A 9,592-nucleotide genomic window follows, 5' to 3' on the forward strand; every position below is an offset into this window, starting at 1 on the left:
GGTCTTGAATAGGCAACTGAAACCCTTTAGCTTTGCAAAACACCTGCTGCTAGCAGATGGAAACTGCTTGGACTGATTTGTTGATATGGGTCAACACAGCTGCCTGCAATTTTGGACTCTCCTTGGGGGGTTGTGGCTACGGGGACTGCCATGATGAGCAGCTGCACTTCAAAATTTAGCACTACACCAGTGTTGATTCCCATGCGCAGTGTGAAATGGTACAGTCCAGCAACAGGCACATCATATTGGGCTGCTGATTGTCTTTTTGTCCCTCCGATTTGAGATGCATGTCTACTTCCACTTGTGCAGCAGGCAGACACACTGAATAGGAATAAACTGAATGTCTAAAATGGTACTAGGGTCATGTCATTTACTCCTATATGATGACACTGGCTTCATTGCTGTCATCTGTGATGGACAGTGGCACAAAGGAAAGAATTGGTCCAGATTTATTGTTTCCCACATACTCCTGTGTCTTTCTTTCTTCCAAGGAATTGATCTCTCACAGTGCAATCCTAAACATGTTTTCTTAAATGTAAGTCCTACTCTCTGCACTGAGCCTTACTCTCAGGTAGGTGTGCATTGGATTGCAGCCTCACCCACTCCTCAGCCTTTCAGATGCAGTGCCCAAGTGTATGAGATATACTTTTCTGTGATGCACTCCCACACAGCTGGGAGTTACATGTGAATGATTCATCCACATGGGTAGAGCCACTTGTCAGGGCCTTTCTCATGGTGATACCTTCTGGAACTGGCTTTCCAAATTCTACAGGACCCATACAGTCTCTTCTGCCCACACGCTTGCATCATTTACACACAGTTCCCAGCCACAGTTGGGCTCATCATAGAAAAGTGAATTCCTCATAGCTGTGTGGGCTGCACTTGGAGGGAATTGAATGTATGCAGAAGTGGCAATGCTCAAAACCAGAGGCAATCTATAGATATTGTGCCCTTAAACACAGTGGATTGCACTATATTTTTCTTTGGTTACAAAGTGCTCTTGTAGAAAAAGCTCTAAACAATTACATTTCATTTCGAGAAATAACAATAGCATTTTGTATTTGGCTCCTACAAATTCTTTTAAGAGAAAACACTCTTTATCTAAAAGTACATGAATAAATATCTCTGCATCTCAATTGATTATACTTAAACTTTATTTTCAAAAAGCATTACAAGCAACTCTGGCACAGATAATAAAAAAAAAAATCCCAGCACTCTTGTGCGAGCCCACTTATGTATGTCAAGTGCCTGAAACACACATACAAATCAGAATTATAATTTTTCCAGGCCCTGAGTGCACAGATTTAGGTTTTCAGTTATTGTCTGAGATTTGTATGACCTGAACACTGTGAACAAACATCAGTTGACAGAAAATTGAAATAAATATTAACCTGCTTCAGTAATATCCATATTAAAATGTTACACTAATGACAGTAGGATGCTCATGTCATGTATAACTAATATGAGTCAATATTATAAATTGGATAGAGAGGTAAAACTTGGACCAGGGAGAGCTAGGCTCCAACTTCAGCTCAGCCCAGATTACTGGGGGACCTTAACCAAGTTGCTATCAGCTTCACTGCCCCGGCAGTAGAGTAGAAATGGTAAAGGCCTACATCATCATGTTATTGTGAAAGCAAATGAAGTATAAAATATTTCAAATACAAAATATACTGTATCACTTATTATGATAGATGTGGAGCACTAGCAATTGAAGGTAGAAAGCTAGTAGACATCTCTTGCCTTGCCTTCGTTCCTTCATTTTGTATGACTGGTGCTTTAAAATGGCAGTAAATGCCTGATTTGGGTTGTCTAGGGCAGTACACCTTTAATAAGAACATGAGGCTTAAGGGAATCACACCAGGTGTTCTGGGAATCCATCGGCCCACCATAAAACCCAATGTCAAAGCAAGGAGACCTTCATGGTGGTATGGGGTGGCTGGAATGGGAGATAAATATAGAGGTAGAAGTGAGAAGTTGGAGGAACTGGGGAAAAGGCACTTTGGAGTCTATTGGGGAGTAACTGGCATACACATGTTTCATAAAAAGATGGCTGTGGCATTCAAAACTAATGAGACCTTGTATGTATGGGCTTGTGATATACTGTGGATTGTTTGGAAGAGTTCAATGCCAGCACCCACTCAGGAGTCACTCATAAACCCAAATATAAATGAGGGTTGTTACACTAGTACAAAATCAGCTGTAAGAAACACTGTTGATTTGCTAAATCTACTCACTTCTGCAGTATTTCTTTCTTAGTTGTCTTTGCCATAGGTCATAGCAACAAACAAACAAAATAACTCTTCTATTATTATATAATATCATCATCATCATCATTATATCATAATGTATAGAGTAATAGGGGCCGCGGTGGCTTAGTGGTTAAGACGCTGAACTGCAGACTGGAAGGTCGGCAGGTCAGCAGTTCGAGACCCGAGTGCCGCGTGACGGAGTGAGCTCCCGTCTTCGGTCCCAGCTCCTGCCAACCTAGCAGCTCGAAAGCAAGAAGTTGCAAGTAGATAAATAGGTACCGCCTCGGCGGGAAAGGTAGCAGCGTTCCGTGCACCTCGGTGTTCAGTCATGCCGGCCACATGACCACGGAAGCGTCTTCGGACAGCGCTGGCTCTTCGGCTTAGAAACGGGGATGAGCACCGCACCCTAGAGTCAGACACGACTGGCTGGGGACACCTTTACCTTTACCTTTATAGAGTAATAGGGTTGTTCTGAAACCCTGCAAAGCAGTACAAAAGCAATAAAATTGTTCCTACATACAAAACTAAGTTCAACACTTAAAAATGAACTAAAAAACCATTAAAAAACTTTACATAAGCTAAGACCTCGGCCAGCCTTCCGCAACCCAGCTGAAGTATTGGACTTATCTCATGGATTTCAATGGGACCTCAGTTCAACAAATTCAGACTGGATCAAACTCGATGAACTGAGTAAGTACCATATCTCATTAGCATCGAGTGATGCAGATATCTAGTATTAATCAACAATAGAATATTCACATATGTCTGTTCCTGCTGAACATGCCTGGGCATGTCTCTAACTAGTGGCTAAGACACTACTCTTGGTAATGTTTAATTTTAATACCTTGTCATAATTTATTATAGTAATCCCATCATCTCCAGCCAGCTTGACCAATGGCTATGCTGGTTGGGAATGGTGGGAGTTGTAGTTCAACACATCTGGAAGGCACCAGGTTGGGGAAGTCTGGCCTACGCTAGTACTTAGTACAAAGTATACCAATACATAAGACCCTTAATACATAATACATACGTATATAGTACACAAAGTGGGAGCATTCAAACATTCAGTCTCCTTCTTGGAGACATTATAAATGCAATTGGTCTTCCTTTTCAGAGGGATTATCTCACCCTTAACCCACAAACACAGTGGGCTATTTTGCCTTTACCAACTGGTATACCATTGAAAGAATTTATCCAGTCAGGAAAGTGAAACTATTTCTCAACATTATCAATGACTGTAAATCGTTAATAGAACATGTTATGTCTACAGGAGTACCTGATAAAGACATTTCACAGTCAAAATGGAAATACAACGGGGTTCCATAGACTGCCAGATATAACTGATATAGTGGTTTTGAAAAATAGACTGACAGTCTATAATTGATAAGGTTGTTTTGGAAAAATTAATAGACATGATTGTACCATCAAGTATTATACATTTTGTAGAAAAAGTTGTAGTGTAGACATTCAGCCAGCATAGTAGTCACTGACTGAAGTCAGCTTGCAACAGCATTGGCTCTATCCTTACAGAAAAAGCGTATCTGAGAGCTGTCTTTGGGATTCAAAGTGATGCAGTTAGCTGGAATAATAGAGTGGAGAAACCTAGACAGTTCTCTGAATGAGAAGCTGCCGCTGTGAATTACTATAATAAATTATGAGAAGGTGTTAAAATTAAACATTACCAAGAGTAGTGTCTTAGCCACTAGTTAGAGACATGCCCAGGCATGTTCAGCAGGAACAGACATATGTGAATATTCTATTGTTGATTAATACTAGATATCTGCATCACTCGATGCTAATGAGATATGGTACTTACTCAGTTCATCGAGTTTGATGCAGTCTGAATTTGTTGAACTGAGGTCCCACTGAAATCAATGAGATAAGTTAGTCATTACTTAAGTCCCATGGATTTCACTCGGAACAGGGTGCAACTAATTTAATCTAGATCCATCACACTGAGAATGGATAAGCCTTTTCATGCAACTTTAACAAATACCCTATCAGAAGCAGAAGAAACAACCATGATTAACTCAACATTCCTCATAACATGATACCCTGCCCCTCAGCATGTACTTTAATTCCACCATAATTTTCAGATAGAGGAAGAATATATTCAAGTGCAGGAGGCTGTTGTTGTGCTCATGTTCTGCTTTCCCCATAAGCATCTGGTTGGTTTCTGTGGGAACAGAATGCTGGATTACATAGGCCTTTGTCCTGATCCAGTACACGTCATTTTATGTTCTGTTCTGAAGAGGAAACAAATATTAGGGCCTCAAAGAATGTTAAAGGAAGTTGCCAGAAGTAAAAATGCTGCCTTAATAAATTGTGAGCCTTTGAACAAAGTAGAGTGGTGGTATTATTTGAATTAAAAGATCATTTCATCTTTGATAATCATGTGGCCTTTAAGGCAGAACAAAAAAGAGGGCACAGTGTAGTCATGTCCTGCACTGCCTTATCTCACATTTCACCTTTAAATTATCTTCTTGAGAGATGACTTGATTTCATATACCCCCACAGTTGTTGTGTAAAATAAAGTGTGCCACATAACTCAATTCAGCTGTAATCTGTGTAAAATTTACTTGAGCAGATTGACATAATTTATGTTCCTGGCTTAACCTAGAGTCAAGGAACAGCGGTTATGAGTCACCCACTATTTGACTGTGTGTGGTAATTCCCAACACATAAGAAATAGTGTGTGCTTTTGATGTTGCTTTTTGACCTTGTGGAGTGTGTGAAATTAAATCCTTTCTAAAATACAGTGAATATATGAAGATTTCTGAGCCTATTTTATATAGGCCCAGTTGGTGTTTGACAAGAAGACTGTTTCCCCGTCCATACTGAAAATTCTTGGAAAGCCTGTGAAGGAATCCCCATCCAAGGGAAAGGTAAGAGTAGCAAGGACAGATGGATTTATTTTAAAGAAGGCTCAAACCACATGGGCCAGTAGACCCATTTGTTTAAACCTGGGTCATCTGCCCCAATCACATATAAAATATGCTTAGGCAGGTATACCAACTGTACCTGGTCCTGGATGGCGATAGCCTGATCACTGTGGCCCACACATTGGTAACCTCAAGATTGGATTAACTCAAGATTGGATAGGATTACACTGAGTAATGTGCTCAGTGTGGGGCTGCCCTTAAGGCTGGTCCAGAAGCTGCAGCTAGTGCAGAATGCAGCAGCTAGATTACTGACTGGAGTGCCTTACTGCACGCATGCGAAAGGATCTACACTGGCTGCCAATCTGCTACCAGGCTAGGTTTAAAGTTTTGGCATTAGTATACAAATGAAGGACTAAATGAGGAACTGGAGTTTCCACCATGTTTGTAACTATGTAGTTCTCAGACAATCCCTTTTCTCTCTAACACAATCCTGTCCAGATATTAGAAGCCTTGAGCTAATTAATGTATTTTAGGCATACCTGCAAACACTTCTCATAAAAACTTCCCTAACAAACAGAATATAAACGACAGCCTTCAGAACACTTTTCTGAGTCGCCAGTGAATTTTTGTAGGAGATATTTATTATAAGAATTTCTGCAGATGTTTTTACAAGTAAGTATGCACAGGCCTAAATGCAGTGTGCAATGTTCTATAAGTTTCTTAATTCTAAAACAGCTCCCTGAAGAAGGCCTTAAATACAAAGAGGCTGAAATGTGTTTGCGTTTTTGTTTTGTTTTTGCAAATAAAATCTTTGTTTCAGCATCCTGAGACGTTTCTCTTCTTTTTGTGGTTCCATTTTGGATGCTCTCCCACTTTTACACATTAGTATACAAAGCCCTATGCAACTCAGAGGAACATCTCCCCCTATAACAACCTTCCAGACCACTACAATCTTCAAGGTTGGCCCTGTTATTCGCGCCACAGCCTACGGATTTCCATTTCATGGCAACATGGAGACGGGCCTTCTCTGCACCCACCTTGTGGGATAATCTCCCCTCTGAGGTATATCAGGCCTCAATGCTGGTGCGTTTTAGGAGTTTATTGAAGATGTATCTGTTTGCTTCAGCTTTCTCCCAGCCATGAGCTATCTTTGTTCCAACCTCAGATGAGAGCTGTATATAAATATTGTAAATAAATAAACAAACAAACTGTGATACAGTGATTTTAAGAGCAAAAGCAATGCATGCTGCAGGAGGGGGAAGCTTAACCCTTCCCCCTCCTGCAGCTTATCTCTCAGGAGCTGCTCCCCAGGCATTTTTCTCCCAACTGGGATCACTATCAGAGCCCTGTGGGGGAGAGGGGAGGCGGGTTCAGGTGACAGACTGCAGGAATGGCTCAGTTCCCTTCACCTGAGCTTCACTGTTGCTTATAAATTGAGCCCATCCACCCCTTGCATTTTATATGATTGCGGCAAGCCTGGGTTTAAACCAATGAGTCTGATGTGCTGTAGCATGTAGTTTGAGGCTAAATCAGGAGCATGACAGCTCTGTGGTGTATTATGCATGAGCCTTCTTTCCAGAGTTCCTTCACGCTATGGATGTTGCCTGCAGTAATTCTTTATTGAAATTTCATCAGCTTCAAAATTAACATGGTACATCACTGTTGGACCTAGTACATGGAAATTCCAATCACAACTTATCCTCTACCTATGCAAGGATTCAGCTGATTCTACGAAGACTACAAACATCTCATATACTGCTAGGATTAGGTTCTTAATTCCATATGCAGTGTAATACAAGGCCAAACTAAATGTTTCGGTAATCCTATATGTGGAACTATGCATGATAGGGTTTTTTTACCTTTGTGTAAGCACACACAGCCCCAATTCAGATCGGGACCATAGCACTCTGGGAGGGGAGGGTTAAAGCTCTCCCCCCCCCATTTTTTTTCCAAAATTCCACCTGCTGCAGGGGGGCAGTTAAAATAAGAAAAATGTCTCCATTGGAGTCAGTGAACATTTTGTTTGGCCTACAGTGTTCTAAAGCAGGAGGCAGAGCCCAGTTTATCATGAGGCTTTTAAAACTAGAAATATAATCAGAGGCCACGCCATGGCAATACCCAGTCATTTCAGTGGCGCGTGTGCAGATGAACTTCCCAGTAGATTGTGCTCTTGATTTCAAAGGTTCCACAGCACCTGCCATTAAGGATGTCTTTATACTATGCAGTGGTCATGCATGAGAGTAACATTTAGCCGGCTTTTCCTATTCATGTTTGTGTGAAACACACCTACCCCAAATTTGGTTTTACCATGGCATAAAATGCAAATGGTATTATGGGGATGAAACTTGTGTGCGTGTACACGTGTTTGTCAGTTTTAGCCAAAAGGTTAATAGTTTTGAGGTCAAAAGTTTAGTTAGTATGTAGAGATAGAAACTAGCCTCCTGATTGATTGGAGCTGGGGAAGAAACAATAATTTTAAGAGATAAAAACCAAGGCAGAGGGGTAGAGAGAAGCAGGAAGATGAGAGAGAGAAGCCAAGTCCTAGAGGAAAGAAATAATCAGAGCTGCTGGAACTGGAGAACTGTTTGAATTGAAAGAGCTGGACCTATGACAGTAAGATATTGCTTGGAAGGGACCTGAATAAAATAGGGACACAGTGTAGAGAGACTGGCTGGCTGTGTTTATCCCTGGTTGTTTTATTACCCTATTGCTGTGTTTTATTTTGTGCATGTATCCATTCAGATTTTTAAACTTTTACCTATTGACATTTTTTCTACATTAAAATGTATAGTATCTTATTTGAAACTTTGTGGTCTCTAATTTTAAGGAAACCAAAACCATGTCTAGCAGTCCACCCTCCACCCCCACAACCTAAAGTTGATACCTGAGCCCTAGTGAGAGTTGTAAGGCTGGTTGGGCGGAGGCAGCCAGAGAAAATGATTTCCACCGGGTGGCAGAGAAAAGGCCACAGGAAGGGAAGGGTAAAAAGGAGTGGGGAGCACATTATTTTGACTGTTTTCCATTCCGCTCATGGAGCAGAGTGTTGCCAGTCCATGGCACAATACTGCACTCTTGAAAGTGCTGTTTACTTAAACCATGGGTTACAATACAGTGCTAACCATTCTGAAATTCTAGAATCAGGAAATCAAGTAATTAAAATAGAAACCCAGTCACGTACATTTTAGCACAGATTTGAACATGTAGTGGTGTCAGCTCATTGACAGCCTGGACTCATTATAATGTTTTGAATTTGCTTGTTTGAGTCAGCAGACTTGGTCCACCTGAACAGCTGTTCAGTGCTGCTAAGTCTTACCAATGCTTTCTGCAGAAGCAGCTCTTGCTCTTATCACTGTTTGCCCCAGCAGTGGCACCTACTGTAGACACCCCACTGATGAATCAAGAGAGGAGCATAATGATACCAGGACTGGAATACATTTTTGCATGCTTAAAGATGAAACTACAAAGTTAACATGGATATGCAGAACCCTGAGATATTTGCTAAGCAGATTAGTGTGGGAAAAGCTCCTTAGTCAAAGAACTCTTTGGCGACATATGTTGAAATGCTGCTACAAAACCCCATAGGGGTTAAAACTTTTTCAAAAGCTTAATTTATAGAAAACTACCCTTTTCCAATCAAATTGCTCTCCAAAAGTTTCCTAATGTAATGTATTCAGTCTTTGGGCAGGAGGAAGGGTGAACGCTTGAATTTTTATCAGAGAAACTTCTGCATTATTGTATATTATCCCCTTTCAGCATTATTGCAGTAGCATTGAGCCACGATTCCCAGCTGGACTTGAGGATGGAGTCATGGAACATGATAGACTAGTTTCTATGTTTTTCAAATGTATGGCATGTTTTTGTGATGTAAATTGCATCACAAGCTCAGAAATGTATGGACTTTGACTGAAGATTGCATCCGGCTCCGCAAGGTGCGGATTGGGTAAATTCTGGTCAAAGATTAGCAGAATCTAATTTCTAACACATCCTTAGTCCAAACAATAGTTTGTCTCCAAAGCAGAACTGGAACTCAAATTCAACCTTAGCTAAACTGTGGAACAGCAAACTTACCTTGCTCACTGAAACAGAAATGCTCTTCCTCTGAGTCACAACCACAGGTCTGCCTTGTTCACTAGGGGATGAAATAGGAGATAGACAATTACACCTGGTAGAATTTTATCATGGGCAAACCATGGTTTTGCTGTTGCGAATAGGCTTTGCATTCACTTGGTCCCTCCTCCACTCATGTACTCTAAATTTCTTCTCTCACTTCCTGGTTTGTGATAACAGGAATCCAAACTAGGAATGTGTGAATCACCAAGACCCAAGCTTGTCAAAGTTCTCTGATTTCTACCTTGAAGCTAGTTCTGACCCATACCCAGATTGCGAACTTTGTTTTTTTCTTTTTGCATGAAAATTCATGTGTATTTTCATGTGCATTTTTCAAATGTATGCAATTTT

The 9,592-nt window shown here is 40.9% G+C and overlaps 1 long non-coding RNA gene across 1 annotated transcript; it reads right to left on the bottom strand.

The window, feature by feature from the left end:
- Positions 1–1,133: 1,133 nt before the first annotated feature.
- On the bottom strand, positions 1,134–9,263 carry LOC146352283 (uncharacterized). Its single transcript, XR_014787656.1, has 3 exons — positions 9,203–9,263; positions 6,172–6,306; positions 1,134–4,498 (listed from the first exon to the last, which is right to left on the bottom strand). It is a non-coding gene; the product is annotated as an uncharacterized LOC146352283 (long non-coding RNA).
- Between the last annotated feature and the right edge of the window lie 329 nt (positions 9,264–9,592).

The sequence above is a fragment of the Heloderma suspectum genome, chromosome 2, assembly GCF_057233095.1.
Source record: "Heloderma suspectum isolate Gila_16-S chromosome 2, 16-S_ref, whole genome shotgun sequence".
NCBI classification, from domain to species: domain Eukaryota; kingdom Metazoa; phylum Chordata; class Lepidosauria; order Squamata; family Helodermatidae; genus Heloderma; species Heloderma suspectum.